Genomic DNA, 27,534 nt, shown 5'->3' on the forward strand with positions numbered 1-27,534 from the left:
GTCCTTCCTCAGATTTGGAGACCAAAACTGTACGCAATACTCCAGGTGTGGTCTCACCAAGACCCTGTACAACTGCAGTAGAACCTCCCTGCTCCTATACTCAAATCATTTTGCTATGAAAAGATGCTGGTTTAAAATCGATGGTTCAAAAGATGCTGGTTTAAAATCGAAGACAGACACAAAACTCAGCGGGACAGGCAGCATCCCGGGAGGGAAGGAATGGGTGACATTTTGGGTACATAAAGGTGTCCACCATTTTGCCCGTGCGCATGTAAATCCGAAGTACCCCACCAGCCAGCGGCGGATCCTGCTCTGGAAGGTCACAAATCTCTTTGAGTGTTTATCTAGGCATTTTGCTTTTAGTTTTAGAGACACAGCCTGCGAACAGGCCCTTCAGCCCACAGTGTCCACGCTGACTATCGGACATCCATACACCAGTTCCATGTTCTCATAATATCACATCATAAGATCATAACAATTAGGCCATTCGTCCCATCAAGTCTACTCCACCATTCAATCACGGCTGATCTATCTCTCCCTCCTAACCCCCTTCTCCTGCCTTCTCCCCGTAACCTCTGACACCCGCACTTACCCCCACGTCCCACACACTATGGACAACTTACAGAAGCCAATTAACCTACAAACCCACACGTCTCTGGGATGTGGGAGGAAACCGGAGCACCCGGAGGAAACCCACGTGGTCACAGGGAGCATATACAAACTCTGCACAGACATCATCCAAGGTCAGGATTGAACTGAGCTGCTGTGAGGTCACAGCTCTACACTGCACCACTATGCCGCCCTCTTTAGTGTAGCAAGTCTTTCTACTTTGATGCTGTGTTGGAGACTCTTGCAACCATCTGGACGGAAAAATATTTATTTAAAGTCATTCATCCTGTTCCCAATTTTATTAAGTTTATTCTTGCTGATTTTTGATTCCTCTACTAAATGGATTTAGTTTAGTTTAGAGATACAATGTGGAAACAGGCCCTTCAGCCCACCGGGCCCATGCTGACCAATGAACCCCCGTACTATCCTATGCCACACACCAGGGGCAGTTTACAGAAGCCGATTAATCTATAAACCTGTACGTCTTTGAAGTGTGGGAGGAAACCGGAGCGCCCGGAGAAAACCCACACGGTCACAGGGAGAGTGAACAAACTCCGTACAGATAGCTACCATAGTCAGGATCGAACCCGGGTCTCTGGCGCTGTAAGGCAGCAACTCTACCACTGAGCCACCGTATCACTTGTTCACTTATTTAGAACTTGTGTATAACTTCCTTGTAATGGATATAGTTTAGTTTTGAGATACAGGGTGGAAACAGGCCCTTCAGCCCACCAGGTCCGCGCCGACCAATGATTCCCCCATATACCAGTTTGATCCTACACACGAGGAGCGCTGTACAGAAGTCGATTGCCTTCCTTGTTCTTTTATCCTGCACCTTCATAAGTTGTACATCCCACATGCTTTGAGCATCTGCTTATCTATTCTATTGCCTTGAAAGATTTGTTGACAAAGACCTTCAGTTCTCCATACCACCCAATATGATCTTCCTAATGGCAGGAAAGCAATGGCCAAGCTGACATCTCTCTTCCTGCAGCGTCACCAACTTGTTAAGAAGGGTCTTGACCTATTCCTTTTCTCCAGGGATGCTGCCTGTCCCGCTGAGTAACTCGGGCATGTTGTGTCTATCTCCGGTGTAAACTAGAACCTGCAGTTCCTTCCTACAAACCTGTTAATAAAGATGTTTGAGGATGCTGGAGAACTTGGAGCCGATGCTGCTCTTCACCAATTGAAAAGGCTGAACAAGCAGGCTGTGTGCCCACAATCTCTCACTCACTACATTCTTAGAAATGTCTTGGACGCTGAAGCACGAATGAAACCAAGCATGGCTCGATGCCCCCGCATAGAGTATTCACAAACGCTGGAGCCTGTCACAACAGTCTGACACCAATTCTGGACATGTATTGATACAATACAAGTAGCTCATGAGCTGGTTTTTACTTCCCAAACCCGTGACAAATAATGAATGTGGGCGGCACTGTAGCACTGCAATAGACTTGCTGCCTTACAGCGCCGGAGACACGGGTTCAATCCCGACTACGGGTGCTGTCGGTACGGAGTTTATACGTTCTCACTGTGACTGCGTTGGTTTTCTGATACAGTTAAAGAGATAGTGCAGAAACAGGCCCTTCAGCCCACTGAGTCTGCACTGATCAGCGATCCCCGCTTACTCCGAGCGCGATTCTCTGTACATTGTCCCTCGTGTGTAGTTTAGAACGAGTGCATGAATGATCGTGTTAGGAGCAGACTTGATGGGCCGAAGGGCCTGTTTCCACGTTGTACCTCTACACTAAACTAATTTATCTTCAGACATCTCCCCCTCGCCTCCATCCCCCACCCAGAGTGATGCAAAAACACCTGCCATTTACATTTTCCTTGCAGATAGTTGAGAATATATCTGGAATAAAAACAAAATGTGCAAAAATGAAGACAGATGGTCATATATCAGGGGCTGGTATCAACCCAATGAACAGATGTCCTTAACTTTTGACACCAAGTAATGTGTGAATAATTCAGTCCAGAATTAATGCATTCTCTTTCAAATGTTTAAAATCATCGGGGTTTCAATTCTTATCTGGACGTTTTATTTCTAGCCCTCATTTATTCAGCCACCATAATAGCACTTGCAAGATTCATGAAAGCACATAGAAACATGGAAAATAGGTGCAGTAGGAGGCCATTCGGCCCTTCAAGCCAGCACTGCCATTCAATATGATCGTGGCTGATCATCCAAAAACAGTGCCCTGTTCCTGCTTTCTCCTCTTATCCCTTGATTCCGTTAGCCCCAAGAGCCATATCTAACTCCCTCTTGAATGCATCTCTGGAATAAAAGGGGCAGCATTTTGTAACGAACGTGATTTATCACGTGAACTCTGAGAAGATTCTGTCAAATGCTTCTTACAGATCGGCCACCATCTGTGGCAGAGTAGATTTTATAATGTACTTCTAAACATTTGCATTCCCAAAGTTTCGGATTTCACCTGGTAATCCAGTGTTTAAATCCATTATTGTTTCTCATGCTCCACCCCAACAATCAAAATATCCTCGGGGTGTCTGCCTTGCAATGACAATGCAGGGCCATGAATTTACCATATGCATCAATAACGACAGAAAGAACCATATCAAAAACATTCGGCACGGCGACACATACATCGATGATTTTTAGATGTTGTGGCCATTTCAAATTATTGAGAGAAACACAAACTGCGTCGATGTCTCGCGGCCTGGTCCGGCAACTTGAAGGCCCAGGAATGAAGAAGACTGCATGTACAAAGTTGTGAACACTGCCCAGTCTATCACTGGCACTAACCTCCCCACCATCGAAAGAATTTACTGGAGTCGCTGCCTCAAAAAGCTAAAGTTTTTCAAAGCTAAAAAATGGTCAATTCTTGAGTGGCCAAGGCAATCACCCGATCTGAAACCCAATTGAGCACGCCTTTTATATGCTGAAGAGAAAACTGACAGGGACTAGCCCCCAAAACAAGCATAAGCTAAAGATGGCTGCAATACAGGCCTGGCAGAGCATCACCAGAGAAGACACCCAGCAACTGGTGATGTCCATGAATCGCAGACTTCAAGCAGTCATTGCATGCAGAGGATATGCAACAAAATACTAAACATGACTACTTTCATTTACATGACATTGCTGTGTCCCAAACATTATGGTGCCCTGAAACGGGGGGGACTATGTATAAACACTGCTGTAATTTCTACATGTATAAATTAAAATGTATAAAAATGGTCCGTATTAAAATATGACAATGTGCACTTTATCCACATGTGATTTTTTTCTATTACAAATCTGAAATTCTGGAGTACAGAGGCAAATGAATAAATGATGGGTCTTTGTCCCAAACATTTATAGAGGGCACTGTACATATACTATCTTTACATATTCTTTTGTGCTGCTGCAAGTAAGAATGTTATTATTCTGTTTGGGAATGTTATTATTCTGTTTGGGACTTGTAACTCAGTCAAAGTGAACCTCTCATTCCATAAAGGTTCCATGAACTCTGTTTTTTTCCTCCATTCACTCGTTCCAAATTAAGTAGCTCTTTTGTCAGGGGACATAAAAAATTCTTGCTCACATATGTGAAAATCTCTCCTCCCACAAGTATTTATTGTCTCATCGTTAGCATCGGTTTCCTGATCACTCAATAGAAACACAACCTCTTTAAAAGCATTTTATCAGATGCATCACAGCCTGGTTTGGGAACAGCTCCATCCAAGACCGCAAGAATTTGCAGAGTTGTGGACGCATCACCAGACCATCACAAAAAGCAACCTCCCTTCCATTGACTCCATCCACGCTGCCTCGGCATGGCCAGCAGCTTAATCAAGGGCCAGACTCACTGGTCTCTCATCAGGCAAGAGGTACAGAAGTGTGAAAATGCACACCTCCAGATTCAGGGACAGTTTCTTCACAGCTGCTATCTGGCAAATGGATGGTCCTCTCATTAGCTGATGCAGTCTGACCTACTATCATTAGAGACCTTTGTACTATCTTTAATCAGACTTTATCTTGAACTAAATATTATACCCTTTGTCCCTTAACTATAAACTGTGGAAAACTTAATTGTAATCATGTATAGACTTTGTTTGACTGGATAGCACGCAGATAAAAGTTTTTCATTGTGATAATGATAAACTAAACATGCATTGCTTTGTTTGAAAACTCCATTCATCGCGTACAATTAGACCATATCATGGACTTGGTGTCCAAGCTCCATTGCTTTATGCTGACCATTTATGTTCAAAATGGTTGGACACTGTAAAATTAAATTACCCGAGGCAAAACAAAAGAAGCCTGCCCAGTTTAACAATTTGTCCACGATTACTTTATTAAGCAGCAAGAATCAATGATATGATTATACAAATAATTAACAGATGTAATGAATGAACTTTGGTATCAGGTAGGACCCAAGTGCGAGCAATCGATTTGTGAAAGCTCAAAGTCTTCATACGTTACAATAAAAAATTATTAATCCCAAGAGGGAAATTGGTCTGGCAACAGTCATAAAACACAACAAGGTACACAACACATTAAATTATAGTGACGAGTGGAAAGGATTGGGGATGTGCAAAGATTGGGGAGGTGTTGTACAGTTACCACCACCACACAGATAGCCGCACGGAAGAAGGATCTCCCGTGGTGTTTAAGAAGGAACTGCAGATGCTGGAAAATCGAAGGTACACAAAAATGCCAGAGAAACGCAGCGGGTGCGGCAGCATCTATGGAGCGAAGGAAATAGGCAACGTTTCGGGCCAAAACCCTTCTTCAGACTGATGGGGGGTGGCGGGGAGAAGAAAGGAAAAAGGAGGAGGAGCCCGAGGGCTGAGGGATGGGAGGAGACAGCCCGAGGGCTGGGGAAGGGGAGGAGACAGCAAGGGCTAACAAAATTGGGAGAATTCAATGTTCATGCCAGCAGGATGCAGACTGCCCAAGCGGAATATGAGGTGCTGTTCCTCCAATTTCCAGTGTTGCTCACTCTGGCCATGGAGGAGACCCAGGACAGAGAGGTGGGATGGGGAATGGGAGGGGGAGTTGAAGTGCTGAGCCACCGGGAGGTCAGGTTGGTTATTGCGGACCGAGCGGAGGTGTTCGGCGAAACGATCGCCAAGCCTCCGCTTGGTCTCACATCCTGCAGTCTGTTGCTGAAGGTGCTCCTCAGGTTGACCAGTGTATCATGGAGCGGGTGAGCTGTATTGTCCAGGATGCTCCGCAGTTTGAGGAGCATCCTCCTCTCCTAGACAACCACCCATGAATCCAACTCCACCCCTTCATTACAAGAGGAAAGAGATGCAGACAAAACGTGCCCGGCAGAAAATGCAAAGTTTGTGAAAGCTCAAAGCGTTATTCTGCCGTTTTACTTCATCCATTGAACCCTATTGTAATGTTAAATTCCAACTCTAAATTCAATAAGAACAAATGACTTATTGAAGAGAGACAAAGCAGAACAGTGACTGTTAGTTACTGACATTTGAAAGTAATTACTGGCCTGTTTAGTACATAGAGCACTGCAGCACAGGGTCAAGCCCACAATATCTGTGCCAAACATGATGCCAAGTTAGTCTCCTTCACATGCCATGGTTAGCTCAGTCTCTGTATATCAAAGTTCCGATCTAAAAGCTCGGTGCCACTTTCGTATTCGCCTCCACCACCACCTCTGGCAGCAGGTCCCTGGCTCCCATGTAAAAATAAAAATGCCCCTCGTGCGCAGAGAGTGGATGAGAAAGTTGGATAACAAAACGGAATAGGGAATCCGGTGTGGGGGTGACCACTATGATGGAGGGGGAAGAACACTGGACAACCCACCGTGAGGGGGTGGAAGAACACGGTGACGGTGGTGGTCACGGTGGTAGAGTTGCTGCCTTACAACGAATGCAGCGCTGGAGACCCGGGTTCAATCCTGACTATGGGTGCTGTCTGTATGGAGTTTGTGCGTTCTCCCCGTGACCTGTGTGGGTTTTTTCCATGTTTTTCGGTTTCCTCCCACACTCCAAAGATGTACAGGTTTGTAGGTTAATTGGCTTTGAAAATGTAAAAATCATCCCTAGTGGACATAGGATAGTGTTAATTTGTGGGGATCGCTGGACGGCGCGGACCCGGTGGGCCGAAGGGCCTGTTTCCGCGCTGTATCTCTAAACTAAAAACCAAAAAACAGAGGGGGATCCTGGGGGGGTGCAGAGTTTGTCACTTTGTAAGCGCCCTTTATGGGCGACTATTTGCATACCTTGGGTACACAAGCAAAGAATTTCATAATGACTTGTCACATAAAGCATTCAATCTCTCAATTAGTGTGGAGGGGCGATCGACTGTCGACTCGGTAGGCCAAAGGGCTCGTTTCTGTGCTGTATCTATGAACTAAAACTAAACAGTTCGGGCAGGACTTAAATCCTGTGTCATAGTTGACTTTGGCCTACAGGCACAAACCATCTGCTCCTCCCTCCACAGACCCATTGTATTTAGTCAAATTGTCAGCTGCAGGCTCTATGTGAAGAGTGCAGATCAAAACGTTAAAAAGTTCTCCTAAAAGTTTTTAATTACAATAAAAGTTCAACACAATTATGTTAAAATTAATTTAACGTATTATGTTAATGATACATTTTTTTTAATAGAGTCATAGTGACACTGTGTGGAAACAGGCCTTTCGGCCCAACTTGCCCACACCAGCCAACGTCCCGACTATACAAGTCCCACCTGCCAGCATTTGGTCCATATCCGTCGAAACATGTCCCATCCATGTACCTGCTTCTTAAATGTTGGGAGAGTACCAGCCTCAACTACCTCCTCTGGCAGCTTGTTCCATACATCTACCACCCTTTGTGTGAAAACGTTACCCCTTAGATTCCTAATAAATCTTTTCCCCTTCACTTTAAACCTATGTCATCTGGTCCTAGATTCACCTACTCTGGGCAAGAGACTCTGTGCATCTACACGATCTATTCCTCTCATGATCTTATACACCTCTCTAAGATCACCCCTCATCCTCCTGCGCTCCAAGGAATAGAGTCCCAGCCTACTCAACCTCTGCTGACTAATAATATTATGTGAAAAGTTTTTCTGCTATTAGTCAGTTTTTCTGTAGTTACGCAACTGAACAATGTCCTCATCAGCCAGATTATGGTCCTGACCTCTCATCTACCCCATCGATGACACTCGAGGTATCTTTAATCGGACTTTACCTTACGCTAAATGTTGTAGCCTTTATCCTTTATCTGTACACTGTGGACAGCTTGATTGCAATCATGTGTAGTCTTTTCTTTGACTGGGTAGCAGGCAAACAAAAGCTTTTCACTGTACCTCGGTACAATGGCGATAATAGACTAAGCTAAACTAAAGGGCCTGTCCCACTTGGGCGTTATTTACGTGTCACGCAGGTGGCGTGCGAAGATTTTGTGAATCCTAAAATCCTACGCCACCACGCGCGCATCACGTGCGTCGTGACACGTAAATGATGTCGCGTAAATGACACCCAAGTGGGACAGGCCCTTAACCGCACTCTGTGCGGAAACGCGGCGCACTCTTGGACTTCGACTCTGTTAATCTTTGGTTTTCCAGTAGGATCAGAAGGAAGCTTCACCCTGCGATGTTTTGGCATTCATTCTTCATATAAATGAAAGTGTCCACACCACAATAAATTGCCATCCATCTTATGGTAATGCGTCTCATGTTTGAAGACTGCAGCACAATCCCATTTAAACAACAGGCTTTCTCAAAAATAAATAGGATGTCTCTACAGTACCACAGACAGAGTGTTTGTTTCACTTCCAAGTAAATAGAAGTTGAACTTAAATACGCCACGTGGCTAAATTCTGCTTTTGGTGTTGAGGGCGGGGGAAATGGATAAGAAAACCGACTTTACTCATGCAAACTCTCATCACAGTCCACCCTCCCCGACCCCAACCCGGATTCCATTAAACATCGGCAACATTTCTCACCCTACAGATATTGTGAACCGTCTAAGAATGGATGCCAACAATATTAACTCTTTCAGAACTGCCATCTTCACCCCAACTCAAAAGATCAGGAGCAGAACTAGGCCATTCAGCCCATCGAATCTCCTCCACCATTCGATCATGGCTGATCTATTTTTCCATTTAAACTCTATTCTCCTGCCCTCTCCCCGTAACCTTACTAATCAAGAACCTATTAATCTCTGCATTAAAAATACCCAAATGACTTGCCCTCCAAAGGCGTCTGTGGTAAAGAAAGGCTCGTTATCACGAAGCACATTGTGTCCGCAACCTCCCGACCCTTTTCCAAAAAACTTCAACTTGGAAGTGTTCATCCCCCAAATATTGATGGCATATTAGAACCTGCAGGGTTTGTGTCTGCTCTCCGCCTAGTCATTAGTGACCAGTCATCAGGGCGCAGCGGTAGAGTTGCTGCCTGACAGCGCCAGAGTGCCGGGTTCGACACCGACCACGGGTGCCGTCTGTACAGAGTTTGTTCATTCTCCCCGTGACCTGCGAGTTCTTTCCTCCAGATTCTCCGGTTTCCTCCCTCGCTCCAAAGACGTACAGATTTGTAGGTTAATTGGCTTCGGCAAAATTGTAAATTGGCCTTCGTGCATGTCGGATAGTGTTGATGTGCAGGGATCGCTGGTCGTCATGGGCTCAGTGTGAACTGAAGGACCCGTTTCCACGCTGTATCTCTAATCCAACTAAAGTGACATACAACTCCCCAAATCTCAGTGGATTTTGAGCAGTCATGTCTATCTCATCTAGCACCCTAAGGACAACCTTCATGTTCTAGCCAAGTGGTTTTGCCCTTTCTTTTTATTCATCTGCACATCTCCTACACTGTGTTTGCTTCCTCACCTGATGCCATTGCCTCTGGAAGCCACTGCGATCTATCCTTGGTCCAACAATGGACCATTGTGGGCTCCACCTTTCCTTGGCCATTGGTGCCGGCTCTGATTTGTTCTGTGCCTTTTCATACCTCTGGTTTCCCACCCCCCCAAGTCTCGACCCAAAACGTCACCGATTCCTTTTCTCCAGAGATGCTGCCTGACCCACTGAGTTAATCCAGCATTTGGTGACTATCTTCAGAGTTATCCTTGGTCCTGGCCAATCTTATTTGACAACCAAACCTGTAGCAATTAAGAATTTCACTGTCCCATTTCGGAACAGATGACAATAAAACACTCTTGACTCTCTCTGGATAAAACCACAAGAAAGGCCTGGATAGAGTGGATTGGTGAGGATGTTTCCACTAGTGGGAGAGTGTAGGACTAGACGTCCCAGCCACAGAATTAAAAGACGTTCTTTTAGGACGAAGAGGAGGAATTTCTTTAGTCAGAGGGTGGTGAATCTGTGGAATTCTTTGCAACAGAAGTCCATGGAGGCCAAGTCAGTGGATATTTTTAAGGCAGAGATAGATAGATTGTTGATTATGGGGAGAAGGCAGGAGAATGGGGTTAGGAGGGAAAGATAGAACAGCCATGATTGAATGGTGGAGTAGACATGATAGGCCGAATGGCCTAATTCTGCTCCTATCACTTACGAACAAGTGCACATTGTAGCAGTGAAATCTGTAGAATTTACACGGTTCACCACCAGACTTAGATATTTTCTGACAAAGACACGGACAATACTTTTAAATCATTTCATTGTCCAGAAAATGCTTTGGTGGAAATTGCTGTATAAATAAAGTTTTCTGTTTTTTTCTTCTGTGGTTAGGTCTCAATTATTGTTTACATTCATGTGAAGTGCCTTGGAAATGTTTCCCATAAGAAGTGCATATTGCTGTTTAGTTTAGATTAGAGATACAGCGTGGACACAGGCTCTGCTGCCCGCCAAGTCCACGTTGACCAGCGATCCCCGCACACTAACACTATGCTACACACACTAGGGACAATTTACAATTTTACCAAGCCAATTAGCCCACGAACCTCTATGTCTGGAGTGTGGGAGGAATCCGGAGCGCCCTGGAGAAAACCCACGCGGGCCACGGGTAGAACCGCACAAACGCCATACAGACAGCACCCGTAGTCAGGGTTGAACCATGGTCTCTGGCAGTGTAAGTCAGCAACTCTATCGCTGCGCCACCATGTTTGCAATGTTTCTCCAAGTTAGTTCAGTCACAAAGGCTCAGTTGACACTCTGCCTCTTATTGTTTTGCATTGCAGTCACCACATGTAACCAGAAATAACTACCATCTGAAGTTGAAGAGTTGAAAATTCCACGAGGTTCGGTTTGGTCAGCTCAGAAATAAGAAGGTTCACAAATAGACTACAATTCTGGGAAAAGCTCTCATTACGACAAGGAAACCAAAAAAAAATAAAAATACATGTTATCTTGTCTAAAAACACGACTGGATGTCCAACTCTAACTTCTGGGCTGGGGAAAAAAAAATTACTTGTAGCGGGGACAAGTTGAAATTTTTATTTAACTGCTTCCCTTTCCCAATCACTGCACCAGTTTTTTCCAAAGCACCACAGTCACACACTGAATGTAGTAACACAGCAGTCGGGAATCACCAACGCATGATGTCTTTGGGTGCTAGTTGTAGTTTAGATTAAAGATAGAGCACAGAAACAGGCCCTTCGGCCCAACGAGTCCGCACCGACCAGCGATCCCCACACACTGACACTATACTGCACACTAGGGACAATTCACAATTTTACTGAAGCCAATTAACCTACAAACCTTGGAGAAACTCAGAGGGTGCAGCAGCATCTATGGAGCGAAGGAAATAGGCAACGTTTCGGGCCGAAACGTTGCCTATTTCCTTCGCTCCATAGATGCTGCTGTACCCGCTGAGTTTCTCCAGCATTTTTGTATACCTTCGATTTTCCAGCATCTGCAGTTCCTTCTTAAACACTTAACCTACAAACCTTTATGTCTTTGGAGTATGGTGGGAAACAGGAGCAGTCACGTGGAGAACCCACAAACCCCAGACAGCACCTGTCGTCAAAATCGAACCCGGGTCCCTGGCGCTGTGAGGCAGCAACTCTACCATTGTGCTACAGTGCCGTGGGAAGGATCTGGTGAGTTTCCTCCAGATCCTCGTGCCTCCACTGCCGTTGCTGCACATGCTTTAATTATTTGCAAAACGGTTAGCAAGAGGGAGGTTAATTTGACTCTTCTTTGTAATGCGAAACGCACTCTTGGTGCAAAGACACCAATTAAATGTCGCTGCTAGGTAAACACTAAAGGGCCTGTCCCACTTGGTGATTTTTTTCAGCGACTGCCGGCGTCATTGACTGACGTATCAGGGTCGGCGAAAGATTTTGAACATTGTTGTGACACTTGAGGAGACACCGTACGAGGCTTCAGAGGGTAACCAGGACAGCGCAGAGGATCATTGGCTGCCCTCTCCCCTCCCTGATGGACATCTACACCTCCCGCTGCCTTAGCAGGGCAAAAAAGATCATCAAAGACGGCTCCCATCCTGCGTTTGGACTGTTCGACCTGCTGCCCTCTGGAAGGCGCTATAGGTGCATCAATTCCAGGACAAACAGACTCAGGAATAGTTGCTTTCCGAGAATTATATCCATTATAAATTCAAATTCACACATGCACTGACTACACCGCCCAACACGGACTTCCATCTGTATATATGTATATATGTATGTAGCGCCGCAGAATTTGTGCACCTGTTCCCCCCCCCCCCATCTCCCTTCTGTTTTTTGTTTTTTCTGTTTCTTGTTTTTTGTGCTAAATTGTATGTATGCACTGAGTACGAGCAGCTTTCAGTTTCACTGTACATGTATAGTGACAATAAATGGCATATCTATATCTAATATACGTCATTACCGCAGCGTCACGCCGCGACTTTTTAGGTGACCTGGTACGTCAGTCAAAGATGCTGGCAGTCGCCGAAAAAAAAAATCGGCAAGTGGAACAGGTCCTAAAGATATTCCTTTCCAAGGATCGGACGTGCATTTCTGTGCTGGTTTTTTTGTCGGACTACTGCATGGATTGATTTTTGTGGAAGCAAACGTGGGCCAAGTACGAGAACTCCAATATAATTTCCAATCAATGAGATGAGCAATCAAGCATGTTCTACGGCTTAGATTACACCAGCAAACTGATTGTGCTGTGGCGCCCAAGTCTTCTAATGGCGTTTTTTTATTAATAACTGGTACCACAATTTTGCAACATACAAATTCACAAACAGATTTGCTACTTTCTTGTGTCAAAGCCCAAGTTCTTGAATAAAGATCTATGTATTACTAAAACTCTCATCTTGTTTGGATGTCTGTTTGTGAGCTCAAGGAACTACGCCAATACAGTACACAATAGCGCAAAAATGTGTGCACCACCTTAATCATCTTTGTCCCGTGGTCACTTGTATAATGTTTCGTACATATTGATGTTATATTTCACAAGACGTTTTACTTTTTTTTTTTTTATTTTATTTTTTTTTTTTAAACTTGGTTATTCCAAACCCTCACAATGTGTATTATACGTCAGCAATCCTGACAGCTATCAGCAAGACCCACATAATGGATGAGTGCTTCTTGCTGCCAATAGATTTTACTCATCAATGGCCATCAATGGTGGGAGTCTCTTGCCTCAGTCAGATGCCAATAAACACAAGAAAAGTGATTTATATGTAATCAATGAACTTGAACAAATCTTATTAATCCATCAAGTGGTTGGAAGGAAGATGCATCCACCCGATTATCAAGCATCGGACAAGGCCCTAAATTGTAACACGAAACATGAGGTACATTGAACAGATTTGCTGCCTGTCCATCCTGTGTTTTGGGTCTATCTCCAGTGTAAACCAGCATCTGCAATTCCTTCTTACAGATTTGAATCACTTCACTACATATTAAGGCACTTAGACATCTTCTAGATTGTGACTTAGTTGATCATATTGCTGCCAAAGGCTGGCCTGACCAGCTTTTCTCACATTTCGAGTCATACTGCACGGAAACAGACCCTGCGGCCCAACTTGTCCATGCTAACCAATATGCCCCAATCACCACCAATCCCACATTTGGCCCATAGCCCTCTAAACATTTCCTATTGATGTGATTGTCCAAATGCCTTTTTAATGCAGTTATAGTACCTGCCTCAACTACCTCCTCTGACATGGAATGGGTTTTGCAAAATCATAAAATGATGGTTGTCACAGCACAGAAATGTCTTTGTGGCATTATGTAAAATAAATTTAAATTGATTTCCACCCAGAAAGGAAGGTAGTTCCATAATAAAGCACTTTACAAGAGGAAGTATTACCGCTATTTTGTCAGCTTTGAACGTAACTCGGCCTCTATGTTTGAAGTTCAAACTGAGATGAAGGTACGGTCTTAATGACAAGTTAGATGTGTGTAGGAGCAAAGTTTCACTGAGCTTGTCAACTAATTTACTGAACAATTGTATTGCAAGGGAATAAAAGACACAAAACAGGTTTCATATCCAGATCCACTGCCAATTAGTGGTCCTGGCAACAGAGCCAGGAGGGACGATGCAAATCACTATTTCAGAACAGGTGGAATCTCCCCGGCCTCAAGACATTTTTGCAGCGCCTTGGAAAATAAATTACAAACTACTCTCTGCAGCAGTTCACACCAGGAAGTGTTCAGTTCAGGTCTGCGCACAAGGTCTATTACTTGTCTAATGTCGATGATGAGGAGTTTCGGTGCTCACAGTTTGTCAACTATGCTTTTCAAGATGGACACAACATGCTGGAGTTACTCAGTGGGCCAGGCAGCATCTCTAGAGAGAAGGACCAGGAGACGTTACGGGTCGAGACTCTTCTTCTCCAGAGATACTGCCTGTCCCGCTGAGTTACTCCAGCTTTTTGTGACTATCTTTGGTTTAAACCAACGTCTGCAGTTCTTTCCTAAACAATTATGTTTCTCAGACAGTTATGTGTTTTAGACAATAGGTGCAGGAGTAGGCCATTAGGCCCTTTGAGCCAGCACTGCCATTCAATGTGATCATGGCTGATCATCCACAATCAGTACCCCGTTCCTGCCTTCTCCCCATATCCCTTGTCTCTGCTATCTTCAAGAGCCCTATCTAGCTCTCTCTTGAAAGTATCCAGAGAACCGGCCTCCACTGCCCTCTGAGGCAGAGAATTCCACAGACTCACAACTCTCTGTGTGAAAAAGTGATTCCTCATCTCCGTTCTAAATGGCTTACTTCTTATTCTTAAACTGAGGCCCCTGGTTCTGGACTCCCCCAACATCGGGAACATGTTTCCTGCCTCCAGCGTGTCCAAGCACTTAATAATCTTATATGTTTCAATAAGATCCCCTTTCATCCTTCTAAATTCCAGTGTACACAAGCGCAGCCACTCCATTCTCTCAGCATATGACAGTCCCGCCACCCCGGGAATTAACCTTGTGTGCACTCCCTCAATAGCAAGAATGTCCTTCCTCAAATTTGGAGACCAAAACCACACACAATACTCCAGGTGTGGTCTCACTGGGGCCCTGTACAACTGCAGAAGGACCTCTTTGCTCTAATACTCAACTCCTCTTGTTATGAAGGCTAACATGTTCATTCCCTTTCTTCACTGCCTGCTGTACCTGCATGCTTACTATCAGTGACTGATGAAACATTAAACATTGACTGTTTTCTCCACATTGAGCCACTGATCCCATTGCTACTGAATCAGTCAACTAATCAGGGTAGTCACATGCAGAAGAGCAATATGGAGAAAGTACTCCCGCATTTCGTGTCTACCTTCGGTGTATACCAGCATCTGCGGTTCCCTCCCACACATGGGGCTTCTCCTAACCAACTGTCCATTAGACATCCTCCACAAACATTACCTCATTTCGCTTGGCCAGCTTACAACCCAGTGGAAGAATATTGATCTCTCTAGCATCAAGTAACCCTTGCTTTCCCTCGTTCTCTGTCCCTCCCCCATCCTAGTTCTCCGACTAGTTTCACTGTCCTCCTGATTCAATATTACTGATTGGATGCCTCGTTGCCACCTTCAGCTAACAATGCAACTGTCTACATTCCCTTGAACATTTTCCCCTTTGATATCCGTTTTCACAACCTTACCCTTCCATATCTCTATGTCCCTCTCTCCACTGACACTCAGTCTGAAGAAGGGTCTCAACCTGAAACATCACCATTCCTTTTATCTGGAGATGCTGCCTGTCCCGCTGAATTACTCCAGCATTTTGGGTCTATCTTCAGTGTAAACCAGCATCTAGAGAAACATAGAAAATAGGTGCAGGAGGAGGCCATTTGGCCCTTCGAGCCAGCACCGCCATTCATTGTAATCATGGCTGATCGTCCCCAATCAATAACCCGTGCCTTCCTTCTCCCCGTATCCTTTGATTCCACTAGCCCCTAGAGCTCTATCTAACTCTCTCTTAAATTCATCCAGTGATTTGGCCTCCACTGCCCTCTGTGGCAGGGAATTCCACAAATTCACAACTTTCTGGGTGAAGACGTTTTTTCTCACCCGAGTCTTAAATGGCCTTCCCTTTATTCTAAGACTGTAGCCCCTGGTTCTGGACTCGCCCAAAATGGGAAAATTTTTCCTGCATCTAGCCTGTCCAGTCCTTTTATAATATTATATGTTTCTATAAGATCCCCCCTCATCCTTCTAAACTCCAGTGAATACAAGCCCAGTCTTTTCAATCTTTCCTCATATGACAGTCCCGCCATCCCGGGGATCAATCTCGTGAACCTACGCTGCACTGCCTCAATCACAAGGATGTCCTTCCTCAAACCAGGAGACCAAAACTGTACACAATACTCCAGATGTGGTCTTGCCAGAGCCCTATATAACTGCAGAAGAACCTCTTTACTCCTATACTGAGAGCCTCTTGTTATGAAGGCCAACTTTCCATTAGCTTTCTTCACTGTCTGCTGTACCTGCACGCCAACTTTCAGTGACTGGTGTACAAGGCCACCCAGGTCTCGCTGCACCTCCCCCTTACCTAACCTAATCCCATTGAGATAATAATCTGCCCCCTTGTTTTTGCTGCCAAAGTGGATAACCTCACATTTATCTATATTATACTGCAGTTCCTTCCCACACATTTTTTCTGCTGAAGGCAGGATCAAAAGGCCGAACTTCTTCCTCATGTAAACATGAAGATTACACAGTTACTCGCATTGTGAGATTAAAAGTACAATTTCATTTTCTTCAATGTATATCAAAATTTACAGAAGGTCCAGATGGTACTATTTTTATTCAAATTGGATCCTTTTTTCCATATTTCCTATTTAATTTGCCTCTGATTTAGTTTAGTTTATTTAGTTTAGTTTAGAGATGCAGCGCGGAAACAGGCCCTTCGGCCCACCGGGTCCGCACCGACCAGCGATCCCCGCACACCAACACTATCCGATACCCACTAGGGACAATTTTTACATTTACACCAAGCCAATTAACCTACAAACCTGTACGTCTTTGGAGTGTGGAAGGAAACTGAAGATCTCGGAGAAAGCCCACGCAAGTCACGGGTAGAACGTACAAACTCCGTACAGACAGCACCCGTAGTCGGGATCGAACCCGGGTCTCCGTCGCTGCATTCGCTGCAAGGCAGCAACTCCACCGCTGTGCCACCGTGCATCCCAGCTGACATCTAAAAGGATTATTGAAGTAACGGAGATAATAGGACACAATAGCTGCGATACCCAAGAGGCGAGAGTTGTGACTTCCTACGAAGAAAATGTTCAATGCTGATCCAAGTTGATTTTCAGGTCAAACCTCAGCTAGAGAGACATCAAGAACCCAACAGTGTGGAAGAGCGTCTGAATTCATTCCCTGGCACTGCAATGCTTACCGCTGATGCTCCCATTCTCTGCTACATTCCAATGTTCCCAATAAATCTGCTTTCAATACACATTAACTGTGGTTCACCACCAGTGAAGAACTTTTATTACTCTCTTTCTAGCCCCTGTACAGATTCCAGACGCTGTGAAATAAAAGGCAGGATTCAACGGCAAGAAACATGCTGGTCACCCAAATGATCGTGACTGCTTGTGGAAGACAAATACTTGGTTCGAATGCCTGGGACCGCTAGTGTGTGTCAGTGGAGCTGCTAAACACAATGGACGACTGATACATAGGCTGAGTAAATCTGTCACAAATGCATCTTTTGAATGCCAGCCCCAACGTCAATAATTTCCAGGCTTTTGTTAAAAATCCCATGTTTTTCCGCCTTACCCTAGTCTCCCACAGAATTATTATTTTATCATCATCCACGCAGCGGAGTGGAAGATTTAAAAAAGAAGCATATAAACAAACCCCCAGCCTCCTTGCTTGGCTGCGTGGAGCTCTTTAGAACAGTTGCACACTTAAAAAATTTAACGGAACGAACGAATTCCTAATTACATCTTATTTTATTTATTGAATGCAAACCAACATAAGAATAACAGATGCTTCGGGTTACCTTATATAGCTGAATTATTTTTTAAAAGGGGATGAAACTCTATGATGCTAGGATATTTTGCAGCACTATTGAAACTGGTGGCTTATACACATCTGAATACCATCAATCTCAGACGAGTTATGCATCTATCTGGAAAGAAGCCTGTGATTTACGTGGAGGGTCGGGAATCTGCTGGAATAGCCCGACAGCACTGTTGGAAAGGTGGTTTATTTTAGTCACGTGAGTGCTGAATGCCTCGCAATGTTAACACAAAGCTCCTATGATCCTGCACCACTCTCTGGTGCTCTCAAAACTACAAGTTCCCCTCGGCTTTCGAGAAGAGTCTGGGCGGAAGTACAGATACGAACAATATTTTATCTTAGATGTGTACGAAGGAACTGTAGTTGCTGGATTAAACCGAAGATAGACACAGAAAGCTGGAGTAACTCAGCGGTTCACAGGGCATCCCTGGAGAAAAGGAATAGGTGAGACCCTTCTTCAGACTGAGTCAGGGGAAAGGGTAACTAGAGATTATAGACGGTAATGTTAGGACTTGTAGAACAAATGAATGAAGGATATGGACAGAAAGTAATGATGATAAAGGAAACAGGCCATTGTTAGCTGTTTGCTTGGTGTGATCGAGTACAGACATAAGACTCAACAAGACTTTATCCTTATAGACACAAAAAGCTGGAGTAACTCAGCAGGACAGGCAGTGTCTCTGGAGAGAAGGAATGGGCGACGTTTCGGGTCGAGACCCTTCTTCAGACCTGACCCCAAAAGGTCACCCATTCCTTCTCTCCAGAGATGCTGCCTGTCCCTCAGAGTTACTCCAGCATTTTGTGTCTATATTTGGTGTAAACCAGCACCTGCAGTTCCTTCCTATAAACAATACTTTATCTTTCATTGATGTGATCTAAATAACACAGAGGATGTCTGAAGCAGCATTAAGACAAGGTGAACCTTCCAACTTCTCCAGAATTAGTCCATTGCTACATGAACTGGACCATGAACAGCATTTGAGAATGCCTCAGTAACCAGTGCAAGAAACCAGGTCCCGTTAAATGAATTGGGAGGTAATGCAATTAATCTCACAGGTGCTTGTAAGAAAATGGAATTGCAAGTGCATGATGCTTCACTGAGATGGACAATTAATACAAGTAGTTCCTTTAGGAAGGTGTAGGAAGGAACTGCAGATGCTGGATTAAACTGAAGATGGACACAAAAAGCTGGAGTAACACAGCGGGTCAGGCAACATCTCTGGAGAAAGAAGGTCGCGACCCCAAACTCCACCTATTCCTTTTCTCCAGATATGCTGTCTGACCCGCTGAGTTACTCCAACTTTTTGTGCCTCTCTTCCTTTAGAAGGGTCTTGACTCGAAACATCACCCACTCCATTTCTCCAGCAACGCTGCCTGACCCGCTGAGTTACTCCAGCATCTTGCGCCTACATTCCTTGGAGCCCCATCAGAATAATCACAGCTTTTGCTATTTGTGTACGAGACAATTACCTGGACTTGAATTTTGACAGCACACATTGATTACATTTTTCAAAGAAAAAAAAGCACTTCCCACTCTTTCACGTAATATTGATTAGTACAGGTGTCAGGGGCTATGGAGAGTAGGCAGGGGTTGGGAGATATAGATCAGCCATGATTGAATGGCAGACTAGATTTGATGGGCCGAATGGCCTAATTCTGCTCCTATCACTTATGACCTTATGAGACCAGTTAATAAACAAACAATAGCCTCCCATTCTAACAAAGAGGGGATTAAAATGTCCTTAAATATTTAATGATTAAATCTAAATGAATAAATTAACACTCATTTTGGTTTCCCAGCTGGCTCTGTTCATGTTCCAAGCGCAGTTACTAAGCTAACACCACCCCAAGTTTAGCTGCATCATATCAATCCCAGTATTATGACTGAAGAGACTACACAGTTAGCCCCTGGGTCACATTAACCACTAGCAAATCCTTCATCCCGTCTCGAGCCTTAAAATGAACCCACATCTTAAGAGAAAATATAGTTTTTTTAATCTATTAAAATAATTAGGCATATTCCTGCACTATACATGCCAAAATAAACGAAGCAAGACAAAGACAGTGATAAAAGCTGACTGTGCGACACAGATTTAAACATACATGGTTCAAAGGCTGGCCCCATGTAGCGTGAGATAGAGATAGAGAGCCCTGTTGTTTTCTAGATAAAGACCCACATGCCAACAGAACTTTAAACCAGAAGTGTTATCCATTGTCTCCAGCTCTGAGGTTACTGCTGACTAGACAGTTTAGTATCTCAGTCTGCGTTCCAGCTGCAGAGGTGCGAGCGGTGGGCAATTAATTGTCCGTGGCTTTCCGTGTGGCAATCATTCACACTGCCAACTATCGTGCATTCACCAGAAAGAAACGCCCTTCGAAAAATGCATTGAGAGAGAAAACGCTTACCTTTAGCCGGGGATGCCGCCTTCACTGTGTGCAGTTGTTGGGGGTTTTTTTGGTTGGGCTGTATCGTTTCTCTCCCAGATCAGAGAGGATGCAGACGTGAAACACACAAGCCCCCCTCTTGCAAACGCTGGACTTTTCCTTTCTCTCGTTCTTCTCGGCACACGAGGAAGCCCCCCCGGCTTAATTGTCGCGGCTGTCTTTGAGCCAGGAAGCGAACCACTGCACATCCAGGCTGTTTACACTCGTACGCCTCGGAGACTCTGCTTTATTTTTTTTTTCTCTCTCTTCTCTCCCCGCTTTTTATTTTCACAAACACGAAAGCGAGCCCAGCCTACAGCTGCTTAGCGCCCGGTGTGACATTACTGCCTTCTCCAGAGCTGAAGCGCCGCTCCGATGGAATACAATGAGTCAAGGGAGGTCCCTAGTGGTAGCGAGAACTCCCTCGTATCACCGAGCTGAAATGTACATCAACTCCATGTAAACGGAATACAACACTCGTAGATTGCATTGGTAGCACTAGCAGCAACGCCCTCGCCGTATGCAGCCCTCGAATCTGACCAGCTGATGGATCAATGTGCATTTGCCTTGGTCTTTGTTGAGGGGGAATTCAGCAAGTGATGTTCAATATTAAGTTTGTTTATTTATGATCACTCGGTCGTATTGATGGACGGACGGATAAGCCGAGAAGGACTGTGCCTTGAATTAATAGGAAGGGAAGTTGGCCACCAATTATGGGATTGAAGCTTTGTTCCTCGTAAAAATGAACCGATAGGCTGCTTCTTGTGTGTAGGAAGGAACTGCAGATGCTGGTTTACCCGACGATAGACACAAAATGCTGGAGTAACTCAGCGCGACAGGCAGCGTCTATAATGTTCGTTATGACTTGCATCAGGAATAACCTGGAATGACACGATTTAATAATGCATCATATCTTACATGTTCTTATCAAAAATATTCTATTGCAAACTTAAATTAATTTTAGTTTAGTTTGGAGTTACAGCGCGGAAACAGTCCCTTCGGCCCGCACACTAATACTATGCGACACACACACTAGGGACAATTTACAATTTTTAACCGAAAGCGATTAATCTACAAACCTGTACGTCTTTGGAGTGTGGGAGGAAACCGGAGAAAACCCACGCGGTCACAGGGAGAACGCACAAACGCCGTTCAGACAGCACCCGTGGTCGGGATTGAACCCGGGTCTCTGGCGCTGTAAGGCATCAACCACCGCTGAACCAACGTGCCGCCCCTAAAGGGCCTGTACCACGAGCATGCGACTCCATGCGGCAAGCGCGACCTAACGTGGCCGCTTGAGCCATACGGCCTCGCGGGGCCGGTCCCACTTCGATCGCCAGAGCCGTATGGAGTTGTGCGGAGCTGGTCCCGACATCGCGCGGGGCTCCGAAAAACTGACCATGTTCAAAACTTCCACGCGGCAACAGCCTGCCGGCCCACAGCCACATTGAGGCCGTACGCACCGCCTCGACGGGCGTACGCAGCGTCTCGATGCCGTACGCAGCGTCTTGACGCTGTACGTCACGCGCGAACTTCCCGCGGACTTCGCTCGAACTTCATGTCACTCACTCGATCTCCGCGCGGCCCCTGCTTCTGGTTTGGTCGTGCTCGCCGCATGCAGGTCGTATGCTGGTGGGGACAGGCCCTGTACAGGGATCACTGGACCTCCGCGCGGCCCCCGCTTCCAGTTTGGTCGCGCTTGCCGCATGCAAGTCGCATGCCCGTGGGACAGGCCTTAACTGTTGAATTGTAACTGTTCTGTTCTGCTTTGTGTCATAGAAAATAGAAGAGTGCAGGACATAAAGTGTAGGAGCAACTCAGTGGGTCAGGCAGCATTTCTGGGGAATACCGTTAGGCGATGTCTCAGTTCGGTCTGAAGAAGGATCCCAACCCAAAGGGTCGCCTATCCAGATGCTTCAGAGGCTGCCTGACCTGCTGAGATACTCCAGCTCTTTATGTTCTATGCAAGATTCCAGCATCTGCAGTTCATTGTGTCTTCATACAACAGTACAGCACAGAAACAGGCCCTTCGGCCCACAATGTCTGTGCCAAGCATGATGCCAATTAGGATCTCGACCCGAAAAACGTCACCCATTCCTTTTCTCCAGAGATGCTGCCTGACCCGCTGAGTTACTCCAGCATTCTCCCTGTGGCTTGAGATGCCACCTGTCAGATGATGCATTAAGCTGAATCCTGCTAGTCCATGCAGGTAAAAGAGTTCATGAGTAGGAAGGAACTGCAGGTGCTGGTTTAAACGAAAGAGATGCAAAAGGCTGGAGTAACTCAACGGGTCAGATAGCATCTTTGGAGAAAAGGAATAGGTGACATTTCGGGTTGAGACCCTTCTTCAGACACAGTCAGGGGACATGGAAACCAGACATGCTGTGAAATGTTGCACATTCTGACTTGCCGTTTTCTGTTGTTTCCATTGTCGTTATTATTTATCTGATACGTTGGAGCAATTTTGTTGTATGTATTTACAATGACAGTAAAGTATTATTATTGTTATTATTATTATAGATGATGATGTGGAGAGATATAGAACAAATGAATCAAAGGATATGCAAAAACGTAACAATGACAAAGGAAATAGACCATTGTTAGCTGTGGGCTGGGTTAAAATGAGTTCCAGACTATGGAACTCATCAGGATGACAGTGAAACGAGTACAACTACGAGAGTGGGGGAAGGAGGGATGTAGAGAGAGAGAGAGAGAGAGAAAGTGTTTATGGTATTATTCAAAAAATAGCTCTGGGGAATTCTCTCCAGTGACCTGGCCAATATTAACTCGAGCAGTGTCATTAATAAACAGGCTGCCTTACATTCCAACTGTGACTTCAAAAGCTCATGACTGTCTCTAAAGCACTTTGGGATGTACTGCAGATGTCAATAGTGGAAGATGAATGGGAGCTTTTCTTTTCTCTCGTCATCTCATTGTGCACCACAGCCGAGCATTTATGTTCTCGACTACCTTTATGACTTGCCTTTCTAAACAAAATAAAAGAAGGAATTAGACTATAGACCATTCGGAGTAGGAGTAGGCCATTCGGCCCTTCGAGCCAGCACTGCCATTCAATGTGATCATGGCTGATCGTCCACAATCAGTATCCCGTTCCTGACTTCTCCTCATATTCATATGTATTTTGTAAGCACCTGGAAAAAAGGAAATAAATTAATGTTCTTATTGTAGTAATTAAAAATAGGGATTACCATTCATGCCTGACTTTTAATATACTTGTGGCATTTATAAATGGCCAGTGATTGATCATTAGTTCATAAGTTCTAGGAGCAGAATTAGGCCATTCGGCCCATCAAGTCTACTCCACCATTCAATCATGGCTGATCTATCTTTCCCTCTCAACCCCATTCTCCTGCCCTCTCCCCATAACCCCTGACACCTGTACTAATCAATAATCTGTCAATTTCTGCCTTAAAAATATCCACTGACATGGACTCCACAGCCTTCTGTGGCAAAGAATTCCACAGATTCACCACCCTCTAACTAAAGAAATTCCTCCTCATCTCCTTTCTGAAGCTTCTCCCTGTGACCGTGTGGGTTTTCTCCAGGTGCTCCGGTTTCCTCCCACACTCTAAAGACGTACAATTTTGTCGGTTAATTGGCTTTGGTAAAATTGCAACTTGTCCTTAGTGTGTGTAGGATGGTGTCGGTGTGTGGGGATCACTGGTTGGCATGGAATCGGTGGGACGAAGGGCCTGTTTCCGCGTTGTATCTCTAAACTAAACTAAAAGGGCTAGCAGAGACTTGAGTTCAGCTGATGTGTGAGGTAGCTTGAGCTGGTACAACTGTACAAGTTTGGATTGTATGGACTAGTGGACCAAGAAGCTCAGGTATTAAGAGGAGAGGAGAGCATAGAGCCAACTTCCCTTTCTACTGAAGATAGACACAAAAAGCTGGAGTCTGAAGAAGGGTCTTAACCCGAAACATCACCTATTCCTTTTCTCCAGAGAGGCTGTCTGTCCCACTGAGTTACTCCAGCGTTTTGTGTCAATCTTGAGAGATTGATTCATTGATTGATAGATACTTTATTGTTGCGTGTACTTGGTACCGTGAGATTCTTTGTTTGCCCACGGTGTATGTGTGCAAGAGTTGCTACGAAAGGGCACCAACAAAGATATTTCCATACATAAAAGTACATAAAAGTAACTATGAATTGTTCTAATCTGTCAGAAGTCCAAGCATCACCTGAAGAGGGTCCCATCCCTTGTCTCCAGAGATGCTGCTTGACCCGCTGTATTACTCCAGCTTTTTGTGTCTATCTTCGGTTTAAAGCAGCATCTGCAGTTCCTTCCTACACGTTCTCTTTCTACCGCTACTGCAAAGGTTTTCTCAACATGCTTGCAAATCAGATAACACCTTGTCAATCAACCTCTACCACCAGAGATATCTTTTCAAAAATCAATCAAAATCAAGTGTTTGACATTTATCGAGTCATAAAATCATATCAAGTTTATCTACAAATGTTATTAATGTTGGATTTTATTCTGGTCAGAAATAAAATCCTTGTAATATTCCTCTGAACAAATAAAATCATTCATTGATTTTACACAACTTCAAGTGTGAGGAACATGTATAGTTTAGTTTAGGTTTACAGCGCGGAAACAGGCCCTTTGGCCCAGCGAGTCCGTGCCGACCAGCGATCCCCGCACACTAACTCTATCCTACACACTAGCAACTTTACCAAAGCCTACCAAATTTACCAAAGCCAACAAATTAACCTATCAACCTGTACGTCTTTGGAGTGTGGGATTGAAACAGGAGCACCGGAGAAAACACACGCAAGTCACGGGGAGAACGCACAAACTCTGTACAGACAGCACCTGTAGTCAGGATCATACCCGGGTCTCTGGCGCTGTAAGGCAGCAACTCTACCGCTGCGCAACCTTGCCGCCCGCTCTCTGCAAATAGTCAACTCATTAAAGAGGTATGGGAGGGTTGAACTGTTTTCATTCATGGCCTGAATCTATTATTTCCATTCATAATTAAACCACAGAGTTTCATTTGCAATGATTCTTGATGCGACCATGCTTGCAGTAATGTGAATCATTCTGGGTCAGATGATCATGAATCATGGACCATAGCAGGAGAAGGCTGATAGATGTACGTAAACAAACATACGGTCCACCAGCAATCCTGGCCAAAGAGCCATCCATAATCTCAAGGAGCCAGGGGAGGCTAACTCCACTTTAGCTCAGAGATTTGCAGGGAAGTCCATGAAATGGGTGTAGATCACCCGCATCCAACTCATCAGCAAATCTGTGGATATACACAAAATGCTGGAGTAACACAGCGGGTCAGGCAGCATCTCTGGAGAGAAGGAAAGATTCCTGACCCACTGTGTTACTCCAGCATTTTATGCCTATCTTCGGTGTAAACCAGCATCTGCAGTTCCTTCCCTATGGAGTCCACCATGATGATTGCAACAGATAATCACAGTTACAGCTCCAGTGATAGACTGATCACAGGTTCAACTGATAACTGAGGTTAAGAAAAGAGGGGAAAGATTTAATTGGAATCTGAGGGGCAACTTTATCCACGTAGAGAGTGGTGGGTATATGGAACGAGCTGTTGCAGGAGGTAGTTGAGGCAGAAACTATAACAACATTTAAAAGACCTTTGGACAGTACATTTGTACATGGATAGGAAAGATTTAGGGGGATGTTATCCAAACACAGTCAGGTGGGAGTGGTGTAGATGGGGCACCTTGGTTAGCATGGGAAAGCTGGGCCGAAGGGCCTGTATCTGTGCTGTCTGACTCAATGACTATAGATTCACTCCAGGACCAGAGTGGTGTCTCTACTCGTGGGAGAGTCTGGGACCAGAGGGCACAGCCTCAGAATAAAAGGGCATACCTTTAGAAAGGAGATGAGGAAGGATTTCTTTAGTCAGAGGGTAGTGAATCTGTGGAACTCTTTGCCACAGACTGCTGTGGAGGCCACATCAATGGATATTTTTAAGGTGGAGATTGACGGATTCTTGATTAGTACGGGTGTCAGGGGTTATGGGGAGAAGGCAGGAGAATAGGGTTGATAGGGAAAGATTGAATGGCGGAGTAGACTCGATGGGCCGAACGGCCTAATTCTGCTCCTAGAACTTATGAGCTATGAACTTATGACCAGCCACACCCTTCCCTGCTTCTCCAAGCTCCTGCTCTTCAGCATCTTGGTCGGCATGGACAAGGTGGAGCGAAGGGCCTGTTTCCGTGCTGCATGGCTATATGACTCCAGGTGAAAAACATGTCAATGAATGATTTGCTCACTTGCTCCAGTACGGTTTCCACTAGTCCTCAGAAAGTCAGGCATCCTATTGCAATGAATTTATGGCAACATCCTTCCTGATAGAAGCTCTGATCAAAAAGGACCTTGTTCATCAAATATTTACAATTTACCCAAGCTATTAAAACCAAATGAAAATCAGATAGAAGATGAATGTAAATGTACCAGGAAAAATAGTTGAAATCATCTTTTCTTGATACATTATAATAATTATTATGTTAGGAAACTTAAATCAATACATAAATATGATGAAATCCTCAATAAAACATTATGATTTAATGCTAGATTATGCAGTTTGAAACTGAGTTCAGAAGAATTCATTTAATAATAAGACTTTTTTTTGTGCTTGTGTATGTGTGTGTGTGTTGGAAATATTAATGTTGGACATGTTATCTATCGCCATAAACCATGATTCTGTGGATGATTTTATTTCAGCAATTTTTTTTCATGAGGGTTTGACCTAAATGTATGCTTGTGCAGTTATCTTAATAGCTAGCAAAGGAAAGTCAAAAAATGGAATCCTATACAACCATTAGTTTCTTCCCAAAGGGAGCAATGAGACTCTTCCTCTTCAATCAGCATGGATGACATGTTTAAACGTTCATCTAAAGAGGTGATGGCATGGTGGTGCAGCGGTAGAGTTGCTGCCTTACAGCGCTAGAGACCCGGGTTCGATCCTGGCTACGGGTGCTGTCTACGCAGAGTTTATACGTTCTCCCCGTGACCTGCGTGGGTTTTCTCTGGTTGCTCCGGTTTTCTCCCACACTCCAAAGACGTGCGGGCTTGTAGCTTGATGTGTGAGAAGGAACAGCAGATAGACCACAAAAGGCTGGAGTAACTCAGCGGGCCAGGCAGTGTCTCTGGAGAGAAGACGTTTCTGGTCGAGACCCTTCTTCAGACGTG

General features: G+C 44.8%; 1 protein-coding gene across 1 annotated transcript in view; it reads right to left on the minus strand.

Annotated features, from left to right (window-relative positions):
- Positions 1-21,443, minus strand: part of LOC129704514 (FERM domain-containing protein 4B-like) — a 265,972-nt gene extending 244,529 nt beyond the window's left edge. Inside the window, exon 1 of the mRNA XM_055647657.1 lies at positions 20,321-21,443. The gene's annotated coding sequence lies outside the window, so the exon portion shown is untranslated. The remainder of the gene's footprint in view (positions 1-20,320) is intronic.
- Between the last annotated feature and the right edge of the window lie 6,091 nt (positions 21,444-27,534).

The sequence above is a fragment of the Leucoraja erinacea genome, chromosome 16, assembly GCF_028641065.1.
Source record: "Leucoraja erinacea ecotype New England chromosome 16, Leri_hhj_1, whole genome shotgun sequence".
NCBI classification, from domain to species: Eukaryota; Metazoa; Chordata; class Chondrichthyes; order Rajiformes; family Rajidae; genus Leucoraja; species Leucoraja erinaceus.